General features: G+C 38.5%; 1 protein-coding gene across 2 annotated transcripts in view; it reads left to right on the top strand.

The window, feature by feature from the left end:
* LYPD6B (LY6/PLAUR domain containing 6B) overlaps window positions 1-16467 on the top strand; it is a 230068-nt gene that overhangs the window by 104382 nt on the left and 109219 nt on the right. For both annotated transcript variants that reach the window (XM_036746501.1, XM_036746500.1), the window contains 2 exons: window positions 13599-13759; window positions 14059-14189. The gene's annotated coding sequence lies outside the window, so the exon portion shown is untranslated. The remainder of the gene's footprint in view (window positions 1-13598; window positions 13760-14058; window positions 14190-16467) is intronic.

The following is a 16467-nucleotide window of genomic DNA, read 5'->3' as shown; positions in this document are numbered from 1 at the left end:
TTTTTCTTTGTGTTTCCTGAATTGCATTTTTGAGAGCTTCACATCCCTCCTGTGTTGACTTACCCCTGTGGAAGAAAAAGTCAATACTCTGCACAAGTCTGTCAGAAACAAATTTGTTAATTATCTAAATTCAAGCATCTCTGCTTAGAGAGAGAGAAATCCAAGGGGATACAGCTCCATCCTGCTTTTGAAAATCTCTCCGACCCAAACCATTTCCTCCTGATAATTCATAGAGTTCAAGAACAAAGACCAGATTTTACAGAAAGATTAAACAAGAGTACAAAGTTAAGGGAGTAGTTTTGGATTCGTCAAACAGAACAATAAGTAACATTACTTGGAGAATCGTTTCCCTAAACCCATGCAGGGAAGGAGAGAAATGAAGTACTGCTTTTAATTGGATTAATCAAAGGGTCCTCCTGCCTTTGTCTAGTCACCATCCTAATTCTATCATCAAAGAATTATGATTTTAGGCACTGGTTAGGCCTTTGTTAAAAGGATTTCAGACTAAGACATTGATTAAGGCCTGATAAGGCTTATTTCATTCTGTTCAGCACAAAAAGACTTGAGACTGAAATAATTTTATTTCTAAATATTTTCCTAAAGAGGAAACTAGAGGGTATAGGGGAAATAGCAGGCTTTCAAATACCCCTATTTCTTGAAAGAACAAATTAATCAGAAACATAATCTATGTTCATTAATTCCAAAATGACATTAAAAAAAAAACCCTGTACTCGTCCTTTAGGCTACATATAATCAGTAGCTAGATATAATATTGTAGGTGGTTCATTGTAAATATGGAGCTCACTGAATTTTGCTTTAAGACAGAATGTGTAGAAGAACAATGAGGTGAAGAGAAACATTATTCTGGACGATATGACAGTGTATTAAGTAGTATCATAGAGTTAGGGCATTGCCTCAAATGTCAAAGATTATATTGTTTGGGGTATAAAGAGCTATGCAGTAGGTAGAGACAAAAGTCCAGTGTTAAAACACACTGGTGAGCCCTTTAGTTTCAATTCTCTCTCCCTCCCTCCCAATCTCTCTCTCTCTCTCTTTCTCTCTCTCTCTCTCTCTCTCTCTCTCTCTCTCTCTCTCTCTCTCTCTGTCTCCCTCCCAATCTCTCTCAAGTTCACAGATTTCTTATTCTCTAGGTATATCTGGAGCACTTATGAACATATTAGTCTCTTTTGGGGACTTGAACTCCCACACGTCATGGAAGGTCACCCAATCCCACAGTCCCTATGTCAAGACTCAGACTCCCTTATCCTTAGCAAGAGAAGCTCCAGCCAAAACTCTGTGGCCATAGGTCACAAAGAATTCCTCATTCTTTCAGTAAACTTTCAGTACAATATCAATGAATGAGGTCACAGCTGGTCATTAAAAGGATTTTTGGATGTTTGGACTCTTTCAATCTGTTGGAATATCTCATTTTCTTTAATGCGTATGGTTCTTATTTAGTCAGCCAATGCCAAAATGATATGGAGCTAATCCATGGGATCCTACCTCTTTTAAAATCTGTAGTCTCAAAATCTGGAATACAAGTCAGAGTATGCTTAGTTTTCCTCTCATCTACTACAAATTTTAGGAGGACATAATCACTTCTTCCCAGAGTTCCCATCATCTCAACTCCAACAACAAATTTCTACCTATTTGTGAAGCTCAGATTCAGAATAGAATTCCTCCTTGTTGCATCTTCTGCCCTTTGAAGAATGAAATTATCACAAGTCAAGAAGTTACTAGATCTCTGTGTTGGGGAGAGAGCTCATGGAGCTCCAGATAATTGAATTTTTCTATCACTGGTGATTCTCTTCTCTAAAGATGCAGCTCTGTATCATATTGTACATGAACCCTTTCCTGATCTCCTGACATACATACATACATACATACATACATACATACATACATAATGAACACTACTGCCTTCCCTTCCAAACTAATGTGTATTTAATTACCTTGAACATATTTGTATTTATTAATATTCCATTTATGTTGTATTTATTTTTGTGTGTACTTGTTATCTCCCCCACTAGAATAAAGCTCATCGAAATTAGGAATGGTTGCATTCTTTGTATTCCTATCCCCAGCACCTAACATGATTCCTGACACAGAGTATGTGCTTAATAAATACTCGTTGATCAATTGGTTGACCATGGCTCTGTGCCAGGCTCTTGATCAGCTTCTCAAACTCCTTATCTATTGCTTTTTCTGTTTAGCTGGTCCATGGTGTTCTCTGATGACAAAATTGCCTCTGATTGTCCTACCATTGATGAAAGCTCACATATTCTGTGCTCCCTGTGTGTTCTCCCATGAGTATATCTCCTTAATGTACCAGAAATATTGTTTCACCTCCACTTTTCTTTTTGCCTGTCTTGATTGAGTTGGATAAGGCATACCCTTCCAAAGCTTTGTTTATGTTTCTAATTCAAGCACTACCTATGATACAAGTTTGCTTTCTTGTTTTAGGACCTGCACTTCATGTTGCTTGTTGCCTAAATTTTGAACATTTGCGTATGAGTATTTGAAGTTATCAGTTTTACCAAATTTTATCTCCTATGTCTGTGATTTTCGTCTCCTGTTGTTCTTCCCACATTATAACTGTTCTTTGCGTTATTTATCTTGATGGATATATATGTATATATACACATACATACACACATTTATACATATACATACATATTCATACACGTACATACATATTTATACACACACGTATTCATACATATACACATGTATTTATACATATATACACACACATACATACACACACACACATATACTATTTTCTCCTTCCACTGTCCTTTCAAGTTTAAGACATTTTTGATTAGATTTATGAGTCAACAGACAAATGCATTCTTACTGGTGTTTCTTAGGTGCTTGATGTCCCTGACCAGCAGCCTATCATTTATAGACAGCAAGGGAATGATCTGGACCAATGAAATTTGTGTTATTGAGGCTTCTGGGAGATGGCTGTATTCCATAGTTTGGGTAACTTGATGCTTGGGGGATCTGACCTCGGTGTCATTGAAGCCACTGTGGGCCTGCTAAAGTGCACCCTAAGCCCTACCCTGAAAAGAAAAGATCTGCTTTCTTAGGGGATCCTTGAGATGCCCAATTACAGAGGACTGAACCAAGTCCTCAGCAGCTAAGAGGGAGCCCTGGGCAAGCTTGAGACTGGATTTTAAGGACTGATCACTGCAGTGCTATGAGTCAGACCACCAGGCTTTCTGACCACTTTTTAAGGAGTGGTGTAGCTTAGAGCCATTGTGCAAGTTGATAAATCAGTTGAATGCTTGAAAGACTCCACATTTCTTTTCGTAAAAGAAGAGGTTACATGTGGATGCCACGATCTAAATTGTTTGGAAGTAAGTGTTTAAATTCCAAAGGATTCATGAAGAAAAATGCTATCTCCAGAGAGAGACCCTACTCTGAGTGTAGATTGAAGCATGCTTTTTCACTTTTTTTCCTTGCTTTTTTTTTTTTTGCAACATGGCTAATATGGAATTATGTTTTGCATTACTTTGCGTGTGTCATCAATATCATATTGCTTGTCTTCTCAGTGGGTGGAGGAGAGTCTGAAGGGAGAGAATTAGGAACTCATAAAACTTTTAAATGAATTTTAAATAAGATATAAGAAGAAAAAAAGTCTGACTTTACTATTGGGATTTCTAGATTTCCCAGGCAGCTGATGGTACAGTGAATAGGGAGCACTGGGCCTGGAGACAAAGAAGACCTGAGTTCAAATCTGGCTTCAGATACTTCCTAGCTGTGCAACGTGGGCAAGTCACTTAACCCCAGTTTGCCTCAGTTTCCTCCACTGCAAAATGTGAATAATAATACCTCGCAGAGTAGTCGGGAGGAGGTAATGCTTGTACAATATTTGTGTGGCACGGTGCCTGGCATACAGTAGGTGCTACATAAATGCTTATTTCCTTCCTTCTCTCCACCCCAGGGTGCTGGAAATAGAACAGCTCTTTGCTGTCTCCCTTTTGTAGATATGCATATAGAATGGCTTGACTCCTTAGTGTCAGGCTCAGAAGCTAGAACAGAAAGTGCTCTTGGACTCCTTTAGAGCTCCTTAGAGGGGAGACTTACTGCTAATGATTCAGGACAACTTATTTTCCCCTTACAGATGTGCAGCTTGTTAACTGCACTTGGCCTTGCCCCATTAAATTAGCCTTCCATTCTCCCCAGCTTGTTGAGAGAATTGCTGGCGCTCAGCTTCATTGCTCCTTGGCAGGCCGTTTAGTAAAGAGTGCTGTGGTAGTGAGCTCCGAGACAGAATGCTGGCGCTTGTAATTAAAGTCTGCCAGCGGCTTATCTGATCTTGGTCACCAAAGCTGCTTCTTTCTCATCTAAGGTGAGTAACAATACCCTTAAAAGAATAGCAGTTACAGATCTGAAAGCCTGCTGTTTCTTTACTTGTGTTTTACACATCTCTTCTGCTTTGAGTTGGCCAGCCAATAAAGTAACATAGGTCCTGCTAATGTGGGTTTCAAAGTACATGCTCCTAGAAAGGAAGCTCGAGATCATTTTGTCCTAAGACCATAAGAGTAGTTATAGCTAGAAGGCACCTCTGGTCTTTTTTTTTTTTTTTGAGAGGGGAAGGCAGGACAATTGGGGTTAAGTGACTTGTCCAAGGTCACACAGCTAGTAAGTGTGTCAAGTGTCTGAGGCCAAATTTGAGCTCAGGTCCTCCTGACTCCAGGGCTGGTGTGCTACTCACTGAGCCACCTAGCAGCCCCACACCTCTAGTCTTGTCTCTAGTCCAGTCTCCTTTCATTTTACAGAAAAGGAAACAGAGGCCCATGGAAGCTAAGTGGTTTGCCCAAGGTCACTCTGGAAACCAAGGTCTACATGGGATTAAATGATGTGTAAAATCATACATTCAATTAATGGCACATTGGGGACTAGATCTCACCTTCTCTGAATGCAAGCTAGTGCTATTCCAAAGTATACGGCCTTGTATACTCAGGGTCTTTTGATCTCATACATAAAGGCACATTTCTGGATAGTTATAGTGAAATGCAAAGTAATCTTGATCAGTTGGAATTCTTCAGTGAGTGTATACGTTGTCATTTACAGAATACACGTCACGGAATTCTACTTAATCTTTCCAGTTGTGGAAACTTTAGCTCTGGAGTTTCCTCTCCCAGGAATCTAGAATAGTTGTAGACTGATAGAAAGGGTAGGGGTAAAACTGGTGTGGTTAGGTATGGTTTAAATTTTTTTTTATTAGGCCATTGAAACAATGCAGAGAGTTTAAAATAGTCTCTCCCTAATGTTGTGTAGTAATAAACGAGCCATTCCTGTAAAGGTCCTTGTGGATAGACTTCTCCCCCTCAGTATCATTTAGGATAAAAATATCCTTTGTTGTAAAGCTGAACAAAACTCCATGGAGAAGTGTTTATTGTACAAGATGCTAGAGCTGCAGGTGCTTTGTCTTAAAAAAGATAGAGTATCTGAGTCTGTGGGTGCAAGTTAATTGTTGAACATTAATTACCAGTACTAAAGCAGATAGCCTGGATTTATGTTGACTGGGAATGAGAAGCGGTCCCTACTTGCTCTGGGGGAAGTAGTAGGGCAAAGAAGGGAATTTGGTAAGGAGAATATTCTTACCAGCATGTTGTGATAAATGGTAAGAAGTAGGTTGAGGTTGTGGAAAGACTTTGGTGTTGAGTTAGTAGATGATGACCAGTTTTCTAATTAGTTGAGAAAATTGAGTTGGCTCTCTCCCTATAGTTCTTCTTTTAGAGATGTGTGGTCTTTCAATTTCTTTCTATTTTTATTCTATTGAATGATGACATTTTTAAAAAGAGAAAAAGGCACCAATTGTCAGTACCCAGGTTTCTTGGGCATTTATAATCGTAAGAAACAATTCAGCAGGGAAAAGCAGACTAGTATTTTACCTAGAATTCTCAATCATTAGATAGTGTTCTTTTGAAATAAAAGACCTATTGGAGGATAGAATTGAAACAGTAGCATCTCTTGAGAGTTTCCCCATCCCTCCACCTCCTGAAATATTCCGAATATGTACGGGAAGGCTATGGCAAAAGTTATTTGTTTGTGGGTAGCGTATGTATTGGCATCAGCCGGTTCTGGAAGTGGACTCTATTACATGTGTGTCCCTTTGCCCTGCTGCCATAGTCAGCTTATTCATGGTGCCCCATTTTGGGTTCTTCTGCAGAGATCAAAGGTTGTTCTTATACTTAGGCACTGAGTAACTGTCTCTCAGAAGGCTGTTTCCCAAACACACCCCTTAATTCTAGAGCCTTTGCTCTACTGATTACTTCCAGTATATATGTATTTTAATTGTACATAGTTGTTTTCATGTTTTTGCCCCCATTAGACTGTGAGTCCCTCAAAGGCGGGAGCTGTCTTTTACCTGTCTTTTTATCTCCAGTGCCTAGTGCCCGGTGGGCAGTCAATAAATTTTTTATGGACTGATTATTGAGTAGTATAGTTTTACCAGTGTAATTGACTTGAGGAAACAGGGCTTTCTCATTTAGTTCCTTGTAGCCTCATTGCCTAGCATATAGTAGACTTAATAAGTGTTTATTAACTTCAGTTGGTCATTCAGTCACATCTTGTCATTCGATCATACCTATCAGGTAAAAGGTGCTCTTGCAAGTTAATTTCCTTAAACCTAAATTCTGTTGACATGGTCTTTGTTGGCATTCAAAATGAAGAGATTGCATGACAAAGATGGACCTTATAATAATGACATTTATCCAGTACTTTAAAATTTCTAGTTCACTTTACATATATGATCTCATTTCAGCCTGACAACAGTGTGTAAGGTATGTTTTACAGGCATGATCATCACATCACATCACATCACATCACATCACATCATTAGCACAGAGGTCTAGAGTCCTGACCATGGTCACGTAGCTAAGTAAGTGTCAGATTTGGGATCTGAACCCTCATCTTCCTGACCTGATGGGGCACCTAGATGGTGTAGTGGATAGAGGCTGGGCATGGAGTTAGGAAGACTCATCATCCCGAGTTCAAATCTGGCCTCAGACACTTATTAGCAGTGTGACCCTGGGCAAGTCGCTTAAAGCCTGTTTCCCTTCAGTTTCCTCACCTGTAAAATGAGTTAGAAGAGGAAATGGCAAATAACTCCAGTCTCTCTGCCAAGAAAACCCCAAAATAGGACTACAAAGAGTTGGATGCAACTTAAAATGACTCGACAGCTTCCTAACTTGTAGTCCAGCACTCTATCCACACTGCGCCATGATGCATTTCTGACTTCACAAATGAGACAAATCAACTGTACTCTCCATTTGCAAATTAAACACACTCGTGAACTAGATTGACTCTTAAATGCCACTAGGTCACTGTGTAATAAGTTACTGCTGTACTTGCCTGATGGACAGAGTTAAAGTAGCTTCTGAAGTCGCTTTAACCTACAACTGGAAAGAATCTTAGGCACGGAGAGATTCTGGGGCATTAATGGTTTATTTGCTGATTAACTTTTAGAACATCACTTTTCCCAGATGGAAATGATTACATGAGCTATCCCATTTTATGCTACTGGGCTTTATTTTCATTATTGCTGCTATCTAATAGATATTTTAATGAAAGATTTTATTGTGTTTGCAGGCCAGAACATTAAGTGAAGACTGAATTAGGGGGAAAATCTGGTAGAAAACAAACATTGAGAAAGTAACGGTAAATTTTGAAACTGTTGCATGCCCAATCTGTTTTTGTTTTTTTGTTTTTAAAACTGAGCTCCTGGTTCCCTCTGGATTCTGTAAAACAAATTTTCTCCCACAAGCTTGAGAGCTTGATGAGAAAAACTTTGTTAATAGGAATTGGAAATAAGGCTGAGATAAAAATGGCTGAAAGTGAACTGAGAGATCTCTTTATTCACCTCTTCCTGATCCATTAAAGAGCAAGTTCAGTTACATGTGGACTGTCTCCCCCATTCTAATGTGTGAGCTCTCTGAGAGTAAGGATTATTTGACTTAAATATTTTTTAAAGTTTTATGGATTTTTTTTTACATTGCAAACATTTACAGATCATTCCAACTCTGTGAGAATTCTCTTGTAACAGTTAAACAGTTAAGTAAAACTAATAATACAGTGACTTCACCTGAAAGCGCATGAAACATTTTACATCTGCAGTAACCCACAAACTCCCTATTTGAAAGAAATAACAGAAATCTATTTTTCTCCCTCCTATCCCCATCCTATTTTTTAAAAAAAGAAAAGAAAAACAGATTTCTTGTAACAAATACACATAATCAGGCAAAACGTTCCCTTAGTGGCCATATGCAATAACATATATATCTCAGTCTGCACTCTGCATCCATCCCCTCTCTGTTTCATCATTGACCCATGAATGGTCATTGTATTGATCGTAGTAGTTACAGGTTTCAAAGTTTTTATTTTGTTTTGTTTTACAGCGTTGCTATATAAATCGTTCTCCCAGTTCTGCTCATTTCACTCTTAATCAGTTTATCAAAGTACTCAAAATTGTTTTCTTAGATTTCCTGTTAGTTTCCAGTTGTTGGGTTTTGGTTTTTGTTTTTTGCCATCACAGAAAGAGCTACTATAAATGTTTTTTGTACCCCAATGTTTAGCACAATGCCCGGCACATAGTAAATGTTTAAGCTTTTTTGATTTGATTTGATATGAATTGGTCTTGGCCTGTTGTTTTGTTCCTGTGAAAGAATAAACCTTTTAAGTCATCAAGAATGACGAATGAATGAACGAAATATTACTTTGGCTACTCATCATAGAAGGAAACAAATCCACCTAGTATTTTAAGCCATTGGAAGTAAGCAGTGGATGGTCAAGTTTTCTGACTCCTAGGGTCAGCATAAGGGCATGGGAAGAACACGGGACTGACATGTGATCAAGAGGCTTGGATTCTAGGCTCAGGTCCGTTACTTTCTGCTGTTTCTCCTTGGGCAAATCACTTAGCCTCCTTGACTCTGTTACCTCATCTCTAAGGTCAAAATGTGGTTAATATATAATGCTTTCCCTGCTGACCTTGAGACAATCAAACAAGATTATGTGCACCAAAGCCAGTGAGAGGTTAAAGAGCACTTTTTTAAAAAACACTTAATAGTATTTTATTTTTCCAATTACATGTAAAGATAGTTTTCAACATTCATTTTTGTTAAATTTTGAGTTCCAAATTTTTCTCTCTCCCTCCTTTTCTTCCTCTTTCCCTAAGATAGCAAGCAATCTGATATAGGTTATACATGTAACAATCATGTTAAACATAGTTCCACATTAATCATGCCATGAAAGAAGAATCAGAACAAAAGGGAAAAATCAGGAGAAAGATAAAACAAAAAAAAGTGAAAATAGTATGCTTCTATCTGCATGTGGTCAGCATTTTCCATCATGAGTCCTTTGGAATCATCTTGGATCATTGCACTGATGAGAAGAGCTAAATCTGTCATAGCTGATCATCACATAATGTTGCTGTCTGTTACTCTGTGTACAATGTTCTCCTAGTTCTGCTCACCTCACTTAGCATCAGTATATGTAAGTCTTTACAGGTTTTTCTGAAATATGCCCACTCATCATTTTTTATAGAAGAATAGTTTTCCATTATATTCACATACCACAACTTGTTCAGCCATTCCCCAATTGATGGACATCCTCTCAATTTCCAATTCTTTGCCACCACAAAAAGAGCTGTTATAAATATTTTTGTACTTGTGGGTCCTTTCCCCTTTTTAATGATCTCTTTGAGATACACACCTAGTAGTGGTATTGCTTGATCGAAGCTTATACACAGTTTTATAGCCCTTTGGACATAGCTCCAAATTGTTCTCCAGAATGGTTGGATCAGTTCATAATTCCACCAATAATGTACTAGTGTAAAGAACACTATAAATTAGGGGGTTTTAACCTTTGTTTGTACCATGGACCCCTTTGCCAGTCTGGTGAAGCCTATTGGGATCTCCTCAGAATATTTTTAAATGCATAAAATAAAATGTATGTGATTACAAAGGAAATCATTATATTGAAATAGTTATCAAAATATATGTTTTTTAAAAGTTCACAAATCCCAGGTTAGGAAGCCCTTCCTTCTATAAACATAAGATGATGATGATGGTGTTTCCTCTAAATCTGGGTAGGTTGTTCCTTCAGAGGCTAGGTTTTATTTTGTTTTGTTTCATTTTTAATCATTATTAGGAATATAGTATGTGGGCAGCTAGGTAGCTTAGTGGATAGAGTACTGGACCTGGAGTCAGGAAGTCCTGAATTCCAACCTAGGCTTAGACACTAGTTAGCTTGTGTAATCCAGGGCAAGTCACTTGACCTAGGTCTGTCTCACTTTCTGTGTCTGTAAAAAGGAGATAATAGCACCTACCTTCCAGGATTGTTGTGAGGATAAAATAAGATAATATTTGTAAAGTGCTTTGTAAACCTTGAAGTGCTATGATAAATGCTAGCTGCTTTTGTATGGTGATCCGAGGCAGGCATTTGATTATTTAGGATTATATAATCATCCATAGAATTTTGGTTTTTTTTTAATTCTTATTTGGGACTATATTTTTTGTGTTATAATTATTTTTCTTTATATCCTTGTTCTCCTCTAACCCCCAGCCTCAGATACTCCTTTGTAACAAAGGAAAACAGCCTAGCAAAACTGACCAACCAATATCATGAGTATTTCCATGTCTGTGCTCGTCTGACTTAGGAATATGGTGGTCACTGCATTTATTCTGAATTCCAATGCCTTTTTGTGTTGTTTTTATTTACATTCTTGTTTTCATTGCTGCATATGCTTCTTCTGATTCTGCCTACTTTGTATCAATTCCCACAAATCTTCACATTTCCTGTCTTCCTCTAGGCTATGATAAATGTTTCCTTCCCATCCACTTTATATTTGCATTCCTCATTTGTCATTTCTTATGGTACAGTTATATTCGGTTACATTCATATACTATAACTTGTTCAACCATTCTGCAATCGAAGGGTGCCTACTTTATTCCAGTGTTTTTTACTACCCTAAAATTGCTTCTATGAATATTTTTATACATATGAGAACTTTCTCTTTGTATTCCATTTCCTTGGAGTGAGAAGAGGTCAAAGGGGATGAACAGTTCGATAACTTTTGTCATACAATTCCAAATTCTATTCCAGAATGGTTGGGCCAATTCCCAGCTCTCCTAACAGTGTATTAGTGATATTGGCTTCCAGCGGCCCCTTTAACATTGACTATTTCTCTTTTTTATTATCTTTGCCAATTTCTGTATGAGGTGAAACCTCGAAGTTGTTTTACTTTACTTTTATATTATTCATCAGTAGAATTTTTCTATATGGTGACTTATAGTTTGTATTTCTTTTGGCAATTTTGTTCATATTCTTTGTGGCATTAGGGCATTTGATTTTAATTAATCAACAAACATTTAGGGTTAGGGTTAGTGCTTACAATGTTCTAGGAACTGTGCGGGAAAACAAAGACAAAAATGAAATATTCTCTGTCCTTAAGGAGCAAACCACATGTACACAGAGTAAATTCCTGGTGATGAGTGGGCATTGATAGCTCAGGGAGGGCTGAGGAAGAGGCAGGAGTGAGGAAGGAATGTGAGCTGGGAAATACAGTGTCATATGAGAAACAGTAAGAAAGTCTATTTGCCTGGACTAAAGAATACATGAAAGAGAATAATGTAAAATAAAACTATAAGTGAGGATTGGAACAAGGTTGTCAAGGACTTCACATACCAAACAGAGGCATTTATGTTTGACCGTAGGGATCATAGGGAACTACTGATGTCAAGCAGGAGAGTAACATAGTCAGTTCTGTGCTTTGAGCTTATCATTTTGGTAGTGTCTTAATGCAGGCTTAGGACAGTTTGGAATACTGAAGTCCCATACGAAGAAACAACGAAGAAACAACAAGATTCTAAAGCAAGGCAGCTTTATTGACTCAGTCAGTAAACATTTATGGAGTGACTACTGTGTGCTAAGTGCTAGGGATACAAAAGAAGGCAAAAGACAGTCACTGTCCTCAAGGAATTTAAAATTAAATAAAGGAGGCAGTAAGCAAACAAATGTGCACAAACAAGCTAAATATAGGATAAATAGGGATTAATTAAGAGAGGGAAGGGACTAGAATTAAGAGAGGTTGGGAAAGGCTTCCTTAAAAGATGAAGCTTTAGCTGGGGCTTAAAGGAAGCCAAGGAATCCAGTAGGTGGCAATGAGGAGGGAGAGCATTCTAGGCATGGAGACAATTGGAGAAAATGCCTAGAGCCAAGACATGGAACATCTCTTTTATGGAATAGCATGGAGGCCAGTGTCACTGGAATGAAGAGTACATGGAAGGGAGTAAAGTGTAAGAAGACAAACTTGAGGTCACCAGCTTAAGATACGTAGGACATTCAGGAATGATGGTGGAAATCAATCTGGTCCATTGGAGCCCTGGAGAGAAGGGGGTACTCTCCTCAAACCAGTAAAGTCTGGTGGTTTTCTAGAGTTCTCATATGGATCTAGGGAGACTTAGCATTGGGAGAAGGAGTGAAGAGTGCTTATAGGGGTGGCCATTGGTATTGATTCATGCTAGTGGAAGGGCAGGGAAGACTCTTGGGCAATTGGAAGGTAGCTGATACTTCAACTCCCTGCTGAAAGGAAAACTGGCTTTGGGATATTACCTGCTTTACTTAACAAGGAGTTTTGAGTTTTCCCAGGGTTTCTTCCTTTTGTGTGTTGGGGAGGCTGCTACTGTAGTCCTTACAGTCAGCTAGATGGAGGATGGCTTGAAAAGGAGAGAGATTTGAAGCAAGGGATAGGTTGATTTTACAAGTCTAGGTGAAATGCGGTGGGGGCCTGAACTTGTGTGATGGATGAATTCAGGAGATGCTATGGAGGTGGAATCAATAAAACTGAGCAGCCACTGATTGGCTATGTGATGTGAGAGAAAATGAAGAGTCAGCAATGACTAGAAGGCTGATGGAATCCTCAATGGAAAAAGGGGGAGTGTAGAAGAGGGGTGGCTGTGGGGGGAAAGATGAGTTCAGTTTTTGTTAAGTTTAGTTAAAGGTGACTATGAGACATCTGAATCGGAATTTCTAGTAGGCAATAAATGATATGGGACAGTCACTTGGTAAGAAGACTAGGGATATAAAGATCTGGAAATTATCTGTATAGAAATGATAATTGAACCCTATAAGAATTGATGAAATCACCAAGGAAGTATAGAGAAAGAAGAGAAGGGGGCTCAAGCCAGAGCCTTTGGCTACACCCACAGCTCTTTCCACTCTGCCACTGTATACAGGCTGAAAATTGTAGAAATGACAAAACCCAGAACTAGTCAATGTTGGAGGAGCCATGGGAAGATGGGCCCACTAACACTCTATTGATAGAGACGTTCAACTGGCTATGTGTTCAGGGAAGATGACAATGTTTTGGCATTAGTTTAAACGAAAAATGTTTAGGATGGTGAACTTGTCAGAGAATTTATGGAATGCTTTACAAAGCCAAACATGAATGATTTGGGGATTATTTCCCAGTTGAGATAGTCTGTCCTCCTCTTTGCTAGTTAATGTGAATGATTGAAGCCTGACTCATGTTTGCTCTCCTATAGAATGAGAATGCTCACACTGGTGATTGCTTTCTTTATCTGTAGGCGTGAATGGAAAGACTAACGTATGATCACCTGTCCTTCCCATGGTATCTCCATAAGGAATGTTGGCTGCTTAATCTGTGTTTGTGAATTCTTCAACATCCTCTGCTGAAAGGCCTTCCAGAAGCACAAGTGTTCCCCATCTTGTAAAGCCGTATTCTGTGGTAAGTGGCACTGAGCCTTCAGTAGAGAGAGAGAGAGAGAGAGAGAGAGAGAGAGAGATGGCAGCTTAGCAGCCCCAGTGATACGCTCTCCCTTCCTTTGGATGATTGCCACTGGGAGTTAAGAGGCAGGCTTTTCCCATGGAATGTAACCAGCCTTATTCCTGTGGGTTTTCTGTTGGGCTTATTAGCACTAGAAAGGAAGCAGTTCTCTTTCAGTCAGGTGCACACAAAGGCTGTTGTTGTCTGAGGGCTAAGCGAGGAAGGGTGACTCTGTGCTTCTGGGCTGTACTAATTTTCAGATGGAGACCATCAGATGTAATCTTCCGCCTCATTAAGGTGACCCAGGGCCTACCTCTCCTTGTAATAATGTTACAAGAGCGCTTAACAGACTCGGTGACTGCTGTAAGCAGGGTAGCTGAGGAAATCCAGGGTAAGTGGGGACAGATGCCATAAAAAGCAAAAGTGTTTTATGTGTGTGTATGTGTGTGTGTGCCCTCCAGCGTTCTTGTTCTGTTCTGTTCAAAATGTAACAGGTGGAGGAGGCAGTAATCATTTGGCAAGGTGAAATAGCAGAGATACAGATCTCCCCACAATTTAATTGCTTTTTATTTTTGACTTGAACTTTAGCTACATCTTTTGAGATTAAATGAGAAATGAAATAAATTGGGCAGAATAGCACAGACTGAAAGAATTAGGTTTATAAAATGAGATCTCAAGACTTCAGAGATATTCCACATGAGTGATGGTGAGCTCCTGTTCTTTGCTTCCCAAAAGACCAGGAAAAGATGAAATGAGCTAAGGTTGCAGCAGAAGGAATTTAGGGGTAAACATTAAGGGAACTGCCTGCCTACAGTAGCCACCAGATATTAGAAAGAGGCTCTCTGGGAAAGTTGGTACATTGTCAATTCTAGTGGGAAGAGGGTTCATTTGTTTAAATAACCAATAAGTTTTATTAAGTATGTAGAAGGTACTCTGCTAGGTTCTCGGGGAATATGAAGACAAAAATTAAATAACTCTTGCCCTCAAGGAGCTTGCATTCTTTTGGGAGAGGTAGTATTTATACATGTAAGTAAATATAAAATAGAAATCTTTTAATAGAAAATCTAAGCCACTTTTCAACCTCAAACCTATGGCCTTGCCTTCTTAAAAAATGTTTTATTGTTGTCTTTTGTTTCCATATTATAGTCATTACTGGAAATATCCCTAACTCTCTTTGCAGAATGAACCCTACCTCATAACAAAGAAAAACAGTTAAGTGAAAATATTCACTACTCTGACCATGTCTGACAAACATAGGACATACAACATTTGTACCTTACAGTAATCTTTCTCTTTTTTTGCCACCAGGAGGGAAGTGTATTTTATCATCTGATCTCTGGGAACATTTTTGTTTTTTTTTTAATTTATTCAGTGTTTTGCTCTTTTTGGGGTGATCTCTTTGTTTACATTGTATTAGTCATGCATGATTCTTCGGTCCTGCTTATCTTTGCAAAAATCCATAAAAATTTCTCATATTGCTCAAGAATTCCTTATATTCATCGTTTCTTATTGCAGAATATTATTCCATTAAATTCCACGACCACAGTTATTTTCAACCATTCTCCAAATGATGGACACTCACTTTGTTTCCAATTTTTTGCTGTCACAAGGAGCACTGCTATGTATATTTTGATATTATCTGTTGGGCCTTTGTTTCCTGGAGTTACATGTAATGGGACTGATGAATCAAAGGGTAGGAATAATTTATGAATAATTTTCTTGCATAATTCCAAATCGATATATGGAAGAGTTGGGCCAGTTCGCAGGTCTAATAATGTATTAATGTGCCTATCTTGCCACAGCCCCTCTAACACTGACTGTTTCCATTTTTTATCATCTTTGACAGTTTTCAGGATATGAGTACTGTGGCTAGTGCCTTAACTCAAAAATGTCTTGTATTTTACTTTGTATACATTTCATATACGCTTATATGGACTAGTTTCCTCCAATAGAGTGTAAGCTACTTGGGGGCACAGACTGGTTTTTGTCTTTGTATCTCCAGTGCTTGGTATACAGTAAGCACTTAATAAAAGTTGTTGATTGATTGATTTTGAGTTGAAATCTCAATTGCTGTAATTCGCATAGGGCAGCTAGGTGGTACAATGTATAGAATGCCATGCCTGGAGTCAGGAAGACTCGTCTTCTTGAGTTAAAATCTGGCCTCACACACTTACTAGCTGTGTGACTCTGGGCAAGAAACTGTTTCCTCAGTTTCTTCCTCTGCAAAATGAGCTGGAGAAAGAAATAGTCAACCACTCCAGTATCTTTGCTAAGAAAATGTCACGTGGGGTCACAAGGAGTTGGACAAGAATGAAAAATGACTGAATAATATAATTTGCACGTCACATACTACTTAAGATGTGAAGTTATGTTTTCATGCAGTCATTTGCAATTTGCAATTCTTCCTTTGAAAACTGCTAATATCCCTTTACCACTTGCACATTGGGGAATGGCTTTGTGTCTTATATATTTCTGTCCACTCCCTGTAGATTTTAGATATCAGCATTTTATCAGGGATATTTGATTCAACTCTTTTTACCACTAGACTTTTTCTTTTAGTATTCCATCTCCATTGATTTTGTTTATGCAAATATGATTTCGTTGTATATAATCAAAATTAACTTTTTGTTTTATGATGACATCTGTCCCCTGGGTAGAGATTTTCCCCG

This window comes from Trichosurus vulpecula, chromosome 2, assembly GCF_011100635.1.
Source record: "Trichosurus vulpecula isolate mTriVul1 chromosome 2, mTriVul1.pri, whole genome shotgun sequence".
Taxonomy (NCBI): Eukaryota; Metazoa; Chordata; class Mammalia; order Diprotodontia; family Phalangeridae; genus Trichosurus; species Trichosurus vulpecula.
Note: the sequence above shows the minus strand (reverse complement) of the source record. Positions and strands in the feature narration are given on the sequence as shown.